We start from the raw sequence: 9,692 nt of genomic DNA, 5'->3' as shown, positions 1-9,692 counted from the left end.
CTAATTGACTTTCTGTGGTTGAAAATTTGCCTATTTTAGATATTTCATAAAAGAAGAATCATACATTTGTCATTTTGTGGCTTGCTTTGCTTAGCATAATGTTCATGACATTCATCCATGTTACAGCTTATATCAGAACCTCATTCCTGTTTATGGCTGAATAATACTCCATTGTATGTATATACTATATTGTGTTTCATCTATTAATGGACACTTGAGTAGTTTTGACCCTTGGGCTATTGTAATTAATGCTTCTATGAACATAGATATACAGGCATCTGTTCAACCCCTGTTTTCAATAAGACATCATCTTGAAATACAAAATACATGAAATTGGGAGTCAGGTGGCCTCAAATGTAGCCCTGGATATGTCTGTGAATAGCTATTAGGTCCTGGAAAAACAACTCTTTAAGCTCAGTTTTCTCATCTGCAAACAAGACAGCTTCAACATTTTTTATTAGAACACTTCCAGACACTGGGGTTTAACAAAACAGTTCACATGAAAAATAAAATTACCTGTTATATTCTGTGAGTACAAACATATTTTATAAATTCAAATTTGTAATAGGAATTTATAAAACAAGACAATGACCAGTTTATCATGTTTCAATACCTAAAAAAATGAAATCAGAGACTACTGATGACAGTCTGTGTCTATTTTTTAGCCCATTGATGTATCTCTTTTTGAAAACACAAGACCAGCCTCTTAATTTTTTTGACTTACTGAGAGGCTTAGTGTCTGACCAATCATGGCAATATGCAAAACTTATTTAAACTGGTTTAAGTAAAATTTATGAGAAGACATTGGGTAGGTCAAAGAATCTCCAATTTGGATAGAGAACAGGGTCAAATAAGATGCAATCACTTTTCTGGAATGCATTTAGCTGCAATCTCACCTCTACCTGGCACTGACAGTGTGGGAATCAAGCATGTAAATACGACCACAGTACTGGGATGTCAGGCACTGATGTCCATGGAAGCTCACCATCACCACTTTCTGCTACTTACATACTCCAGGAATGGATTCAGTCAGTGCCCACTTTTTCACATTTTATGTTGTGAATGAAAATCTCAAAAGGCTGCAACTAATGGCCAGGGCACAGGTCACATGTCTACATCCTAGTTGCAAGAGAGACTGGAAAATTGAGTCCTGGCTTCTACTTTGTAGAGATGGCATGCATAAGATGAGAAGCTCCTTCAATATAGAAAATTTACTTAAAGCTCACTCTTGGCCACCAATTGGACAAATGTCCACTGCAGTCCTGAGATTTTCCTCTGGAAAATAAAGGTAAATTCCATATGATGAGCTTGCATTTTAAAAGTTCACAGTCTGATTAATGTAGCAAAATTTCAGTTACATTACAGTTTCATTACAACATTTCAGATTGTAAAGTTTTTTTTTTTTTTTTTTTTTTTTTTTTTTTTTTTTTTTTTTTTTTTTTTTCTTTCTGGATGCCATGTGAAACCAATGGAGAGTTTTGAGCAGAGAAATAACATGGTCTGGCTTACACTTTTAAAGAATATCTCTTCACTCTATGTGGAGAAATTTATATTGAGAGGAGGCAGGAGGAGTACCTGGGGCCAGTTAAGAGTCTATTGTAATAATCTAGGTGAGAGATGATGGAAGCTTAGGCCAGAATGGCATATGAAAGATCACACGAATAGGTCAGATTGAGGATATATCCTGAGAAGAGAATTTATAGAATCTGCTGATAGCATAATAATGGAGTATATGAAGAATAGAGGAGTAAAGAGTAATTGAAATGTGTTAGATGAGCTGAATTGTCATTTTCTGAAAAAGTGTGAAGTAGGTTTAACAGCAGCGATAGTAGTGGGGAGTTTGGAGTTCATTTTTGGTACTGTTAGGTTTGAGATACCTCTTAGACAACCAAGCAAAGATATTAAACAGGGAGCTGGATGCCTGCAATTGACAGGAGAGGGGGAGGCTGGAAATATAAACCAGAGGACACTGAATATAGCTGGTATATAAAGCCCTGGGTTAGATGAAATCAACTAGAGAGTGAATATAGATAAATAACAGAGTTCAGAGGGCTGAGCCCTGGGCTACGCCAACTCCGTGACACAAATACAAGACATTTGTTACATTTGGGGAAAAAAACACACAGAGCATAAGAGATACGGTGAGTTGTCATCCACTGTCAGGGTGGCCCAGCTTTGGCAAAGTTGACAACATGGATTTTCCCAAGTACCCCTTTCCTACACTTGCTGTGTGGTTGTCCTGGGATGAGCGCTCAGTGGATTGACAACCCTGACCAGGGGTGGACTTGGCGCTGTGGCATTACTAGGGTGTACCCAAATTCTGATGATCATGAAGCTTTGTGATTTTATGTTAGTTGAGTAAATTGTAAAACCATAGGTAAGCTCTCATGTCCTTAGTGTGTGGCAGGGTTAATTTATTTTGGAAGACTTGTAATGTTTAAGATTTGATGCTACTGTCATATTTATCATAGATCCTACTTGCCCTGTCATTAGTTGGTCCAGGAGCAAGATGGTGGCAGATAGAATGAATAGTAGTTAAGCTTGATTCTCAGTCTGGTGGGAACATAAACTCAACCCAGACTTTTCATCATGTTGACTAAACTTTTCATTATAGCACTCCTCTCCTTCCTCAACTTTATCTTTCCAAAGGCCTTCCTGGCATTTTTTACTTATGTCCTTTCATGGAGACATTAATGAAAGAATTGCTATATCCTGAGTACCATAAAATAGTTAAAGTTTTTAATGGAATTGTCACAGCAATCCCATGATGTAGATATTTCTTCTTCCTACCATTCCCAGGTTACAGGTGAGGAAACTGAAGGCCACGTAGATTACAAAGCTGGTAAATGGCAGAACTGAGACCCAAACACAGGTCTTTGACTCCAAAGCTGGTGTTTACTGTCCACTTTATGGCACTGTTTCTGCCTAATGCCATATGAAATGTGTTATGCACAAACATGTAACAAAACTGCCGGGTGGCTGTTGGTGAGGACTAAGTAGGTTTTATGAGGAAAAAATGCAGGTGGGGCCAATTAAAAAACAAAAAGCAGCCGAATTTCTTTAGTAGCAACACCTTTGCAAAAAGGTGGGCGTCAGTAGAGGAAGATGAACGTTATCTGTGACTGTCTTCACACACTAGCTAGTTTGGTTGAATTCACTTTGGCCAAGCAAAAAAGGTAAGTGACACAAATTTTCATCCATATTACCAAACTGAACACATTTGACTGAATTTGTTACTTTCTGGATGGTTGTTTATTCTGAAGTCCTGGCCTTTCTAAGTATTGGTGGTGGGTGGTTGAAAGGCACAAGTTATTTAGATGAAGGAAATCCAAGTTCTTCAGGCAAAACTACTCCTCAAACAAATCATTTTGCTTTTACAATGTATATCCAACCTTCCCTGTTTTTCTCCCCTGAAATATGACCTTGGCCTCCATCTCTGAACCAGCTAGCCTTTGAGCAGATGTAGTTTTATGGTTTAGGCTGAGAACTCCAGACACAAAAGCTTACACGAGTTTTAAGAATGAGCTGAGATAACCACTAAAGAAAGCTCTTGCTCGAGGAGCCACAAAGCCAGGAACAAATCTCCAGGCCACGTAATCACAAGGGGTTTATGCAAACCTCTTAAAAGAGGTTTACACAAATATACATCCAATTTCCTCTTTGGAAAGGCTGTTCCTTTCCAATGAGTCAGTGTTTAACAGAGCTTGGCAAAGCATGAGCGTGTCGGCTGGAAGAAGATGGGGTTTTAAAACTCGACCTATTCTTTAAAGGAGAAAATAACCCTTAAGCTGCATTAACACGGCCTACCACAAGCAGTAGGGACGGGGATTCTGTTATCAAGGCATGCTGCGGGCTGCGTTTCCTTTCCAGACTGCCAGGGCCTCTGCTTGCCTGCACCTGCCTTGTTATCTGTCTTCTGCAGACCAGACTTGCCTTTGTGTGTGCTGTCTCTCTGGGCATGTATCCGTGAGCAAGGCTGGGCTTTCTGGGCTCTAATTTTGAATGAGATGGAAAACACACTCAGCAAAGTCTCTGCCTCCTGTGTCTCAGTCATGGGGCACAGCTCGTTTCATGTTCCTATCTCATGAGAAGAAATAGGCTGCACTGGTTGTGGACATGGGGGAATTACACTGTAACATGGTATTTGTAAGTACTGAAATACTGGCCTTTTTAATAAAACTGTTTTATGTGTATTTCTATAAATCTGAAATCAGAATCATTTGTGTTTTAAGATCAAGATCAAAGACTCAACTTTTTCACTGTATATAAACAGACAAATGACTGCACATTCTACCAGCCTGGCCGGGTGTGTGAGTCTCACGTTTCCAGTAAGTCCCCAGGTTTGCCAGTTGTGATATCACAAAGCTTCTATTGCAAGAATTCTCTATTCTTCCAGACAAGAGGGAGGTAAACTGAAAGTGACACAGGTAATTGTGCACTGGGATCTCCAGCTGTGGATGATACCATTAAAGGAGACAGAGATAAATCAGAAATAGCTTATTTGAAACCAGTTCTACAGCTCTCATGAAAAAGTGGGTAGTGCCTGACTTTCTTTCCTTTCCCAGAAAAGCTTCCTTAAAACAGATCTTCAAAGCACCCAAACAAGAGATGAGATTATTTGATTGGAGTCAGATGAAAATATTTGGACTTATTTTATAACACTGACTTCCCAAATTATTCCCTTTTCCCCTCCCTTGTCGCTCTCCTCAATCCCTTGCTTTTTCTGCCTTGCCTCCCCGATGGCCCACCTTTCCCCTCTTGATCCCAATCTTCCCACACACATAAGTACGTGGACCCTCATGGCGGAGGCCTGCTGTCTGAATGCTTGGAGGGCCTGGAGTCCCAGGGAGAAGAGATGAGCGGGTGGGCACACAGCCTGAACAGGGCTGCTGATTGCTGGCTCTTACTCTAGAGGATTTCTCCCTGCAGGGAGTTCCTTGCAGAGCCCTGAGGCATCCCAGTTCCATTCATCAGCATTGGCTGCAAGAGCATGAGAAGTTTGTGTAGCTCCATGGACAGTGACACCAGAGGATGGAGCTGTGGGAGGGGTGGACAGATATAAAAGGCCCCAGGGGGGACCAACCAGCACATGCAGGTCCCTGAGACAGCAGTTCTGTGCCAGCTTTGTGATGAGCATGTGGCTTTCCCAGCTGCTCCAACCAAGGTTGTAACTCAGTGGTTCACGACATGCTTATGAAATTTTGAAACCACTGAAGAATTTTAATCTGGGAAAGCTGTTATTATACAACCCTGTGTATGAGGGATAAGACAATGTAATTTCTGAGCCTGATTCCTGCACCTAAGCTCCTTTGATTGTAAAGATACTAAATGAAGGCAATAAAAAAAAAACCCTCCATGTTTTTGTTCATTTTTGTCTCGTTGAACACCGCCCTGTTACCATGAAGGAAGAAAACCATGGTGTCAACGCTGCATCAGTTGAATGTACTCAACAGATATTTAATGATAGTTCTAGTTCTATGTTTTCCCAGCACTTCGGGAGACTAAGGTGAGTGATCACCTGAGGTCAGGAGTTCGAGACCAGCCTGGCCAAAATGGCGAAACCCCGTCTCTACTAAAAAATGCAAAAATTAGCTGGGCGCGGCGGCAGGCACCTGTAAGCCCAGCTACTCGAGAGGTTGAGGCAGGAGAATCATTTGAACCCGGGAGGCGGAGGTTGCAATGAGCTGAGATCGTGCAACTGCACTCTAGCTTGGGAGACAGACAAACAAAAAACTGCGGTAGACCTGTGGCCCAGTCTTGCAGCAAGGCAAGACAAGGCAAGTCACCTAGTCTCGCTAGGTGGCTGAAATTGATTTGGTGACCATGTGATGTTAGAGCTCATTGAATATTAATTGAATATTACAGCTGAACGGAGAACCTCTGACACTACCTTGCCCAGGAAGTGAAACGACTTGCCCAATGACCCCCAGAAAGTTATTGGTAGAGAAAGAAGTCACTTATTTGCATAAGGTAGGAGGATGGGACCCCATGGTGGGTATTTAAGTAACCCTGAGCGCCAACTCAAGTTGCTATGTGACCTTATGTTTTTCCCAATAATCCCCCACTACTGCCTCGGGTGTTCCCTTCCTGCTGTCATACTCCTACCTGCCATCCCCTCCAAGAGCCTATGGGGCAGCGGTGCCAAACGGGATCACTCTACTTTTGATGCTTGGGCCCAGATATGTTCACATATGCCTTCTCCTTATATCCTTAGCATAGCTGAAGGAACGCTGGGGAGGAGGTGGATAATGAGGTTTAATTAAAAGCGTGGAAGGTGCCTCTTTCCTGACTGACTTTAGAAATAGCAGTCCTCTGGGAAGTCACCCATCTCACACTAACCTGGCGAGACTGACATTCAATCCAGACACAAATAAACGGCAGCTACGGAGGTGGACTGGGCGGGCATTTTTAATAATGATGATTTTCACACGGACAATCAGTAGCTTTCTCCCTTCCTCCCTCTTCCCATGCTGATCCTGAGCTCCTGGATCGCAGATTTCCCTCGCGTTCCACGAGAGGGCGCTGGAGCCCATGTTACCGCGCTCTCGGCTGGGAGGCAGCGTCCAGAGACAGGCGGAAAAACGATGTGTGCCGGATGAAGGCACCAGCCCTGACAGCTCCAGGCCCAGGTCCTCCGTGTGCGCCCCGAGATGCAGTGACTCCTAGGGCTGGTAGGAAAGACACAAACCCCACCCGGGCATCACCTCTGAGAGAGACACTGGCTAGCATGGAGTGTGCCCTGCGGGGAGTGGCTGCGTGAGAACCAGGCTGTATGAGCCCTACTCAGGGACTCAGGACTCTTTTCCTGGGGAAAAGAGGATTCGAGGGCTATGGGAGCCCGCCCTGCTTTTCTGAAAGGCTTTGGTTTGGAAGAGGAAACAGGCTTATTTTATTATATGTTTATTATATGTGGCCCTAGCAGCAGAACTGGACTTATGTATAATATTTATCAACAGGGAGATTTCAGTTCAACACGGGAAGAACCTTGCAGATGTGGAGGAGCACATGGTTTAAGCAGTAAACCGTGGGCTATGGAGGGATCCCCGAGTGCAGGTCTGGCCTGCCATGACGACCTCCATGCGTTGGAAAAGTCACTTAACTCTCTTAGCCTCAGTCCTGTAAAATGGTGGTAATAATGCCTACCTTACAAAGTTTTTGTGGCGATTCAATAATTTGAATACAGATCTCAGCATTGTGCCTAGCATTTTTTTGAGAGCTCAATTTAAAAAATATCATACTAGCGAACCTTGAACTCTGATTCTGTGAAAGGTGCTGTGCCATCTCCCATTCATAATCTCTAAGCCCCTGAACGGTCTGAGGTAGGTGTTCCTACCCTTATTTCACAAATGAGGCAAGTAGGGTTGAGAGAGAGTGAGAGGTTTGCCCAAGGTCTCAAGGCTATGAAGTTGCACGGCTGAAATCCTGAGCCAGGTCTGTCTGTCTTCAGAGCTGCAGCTCTGCCAGGGCACCATGCTGCCTGCCTGTGTCAATGCGGGGTCTTCACCCAGAGGCCCCCTGGGTCTGGTGAGCTGTTGGCGGGTTTATCTATCACACACAATGACGCAGGGGCACATATGTTGTTCTGGCAAAGGCACGAAACATTTTCCAATGTCGATGGAAGCAGTGGATGAATAATACAGGGAAAGGGATCAACAGAAGGGGCAAGAGGAGGCCAGAGCCGCATCAATTCCCCTGCCCCCAACAGGGGCAGCAGAAGGTGCAGCTGGCGGGGGCCCTGGAGTGGAGCTGCCAGCCCAATCATCTTGCCGCTGGATTTTGCACAGCTTTCCTTCTCCATTCTTTCTCGTTTTTGACACTTGTGATTATTACCAATCCTGGTGGCGCTGACGCACGGGAGTGCAATGGTTACCATGGCATGCTTAATAGCGAGAGCAGATGTTTGGCAGGCTAACTCCATGCATTCTAAATACACAAGGCGAAAGTCGGTGGAGGGCGTAATTGATTTGCTGACTGCAGTGGGAAGCCAGCCCATGCTTGCACTGGGCCAGGGCGCCTTACCACATACTCTCTTTAACATGGCACACAGTCGCATCATGAGATGACCCCGTGTAGGCCCCCTGGTCTCACATGTTATCAGTTCCCACCTGCTCTCCCCTCTTCTGCTGTGCTTAACACCTGCAGCCCTCACAAACAAGCGATGTATGGTCTGACTCCAGCCTGAGACTTCCCACAAGCTGTTCCCTCTACCTGGTAACCCGCGTCCTTCATTGTGTGGACAACACCCACATGTCCTCAGTTCTCAGCTTGGACATCTCTCTGTAACACGCCTCCGTTAAGTCTGAGTTAGAAGGACCACGCTGTGCCTAACCTTTCACAGAACTTACTGCTGTGCTGTAATTGCTTGTTTAGTTGTTTATCTTCCCAACAGAATGCAAGTTTCTTGAGTTCAGGAACCATGATAGTTAGAATCTTGACTTTAATTTACATGGAAAATTACATAAAGTCAGACTTCCATTCTTTACCCTTAGTGTCACATTTCTTGCAAAACACTTCATAGCTGGTCCTCCCTCCAAACAGGATTATTATGAAGTACACTTCCCTACCCCGGAGCCTCTGTTTGTGGCATTGCCCCATCTAGAAACCTGTTCTTCTTCTCTCATTCAGGCCTACCTTTTCAAATCCAGTTCATCTATCAAGATACCTGTCAACTGCCAATCTTATTTGATATACCCTTCCTCAAGCATATGAGGTCACTTCTCAACCATAAACTGCTTCCTTAACACCCCCACTCCCACTGCACACTTGCCCCCACAACATGTTGTTTGCATCTCTTTCAGGACCCTTGACTTTGCAAGATGCAGCCGCTTCCTGGTTATGTATAACTTTGTCCAAGTTAAATGACCCCTCTCAGCTTCAGTTCCTCCTTTGGTGAAATGGGGATAATCACACCTCCTCCATGGGGTGGCTATGTGGAGTAACTGAGCTACTGAAGAAAAAACATATAGCTCAGTGCATCGAACACAGTAAGAACCCATGAAACAGTTGCTATGATTAAGTCAGTACTTATACATTTGCCCTGTGTTGCCCACGAGATGTCCCTCCTTGGGTTGGATGCCATAATACCTCTATATCCAGCAGAATGACCCAAGTGCCTGGCTCCTGTCATATCCAACTGAGCAGGTGGCGGAAACTTACTTCACCCTACTGCGCTGGTTTCCTTGTCTGTAAACTGGGGATACTAGGTAATTGGGAGCATTAAGTATTGAAGTACCTTGTAAATGATAAAGCTCAAAAACAAATTGAGCTGACTTAAAAGGACTAGTTTAAGAGGAAATGCACAGATAAGAAGTACCTTCGGTTTCCACTTCACTTTAAAGATTCTGGAGCCGAGGGTAGTTGGCCATTGATTATTGCCCCAGAAACAAAAGTCAATTTGTATACACCTTACCCAAGGGTTCCAAACCAAGAAGAGAAAGGGGCAGAGAAGGGAGAGAAGTGTGTGTGCATGTGTGTGTGAGTGTATCTCTCTCTCTGTGTGTGTATGTAATTTTGGGGTGGGAAGGGAAAAAAGACATTTTGACTTTGATATTATTTTCCAATAGTCACAACTAAGAGTAAATAAACCACCAGTTTTGTAATTGTGACCAAGATATCAAGTTACTAAAGAGGAGTAAAAAAAAGGACACCAAATTGTTTAATGTAAGGTATTGACAAGAGTGAACATTTGTGAA

This window comes from Chlorocebus sabaeus, chromosome 20 (genome assembly GCF_047675955.1).
Source record: "Chlorocebus sabaeus isolate Y175 chromosome 20, mChlSab1.0.hap1, whole genome shotgun sequence".
Classification (NCBI taxonomy): domain Eukaryota; kingdom Metazoa; phylum Chordata; class Mammalia; order Primates; family Cercopithecidae; genus Chlorocebus; species Chlorocebus sabaeus.
The sequence above is the reverse complement of the archived record's forward strand: the minus strand, read 5'-3'. Positions refer to the sequence as shown.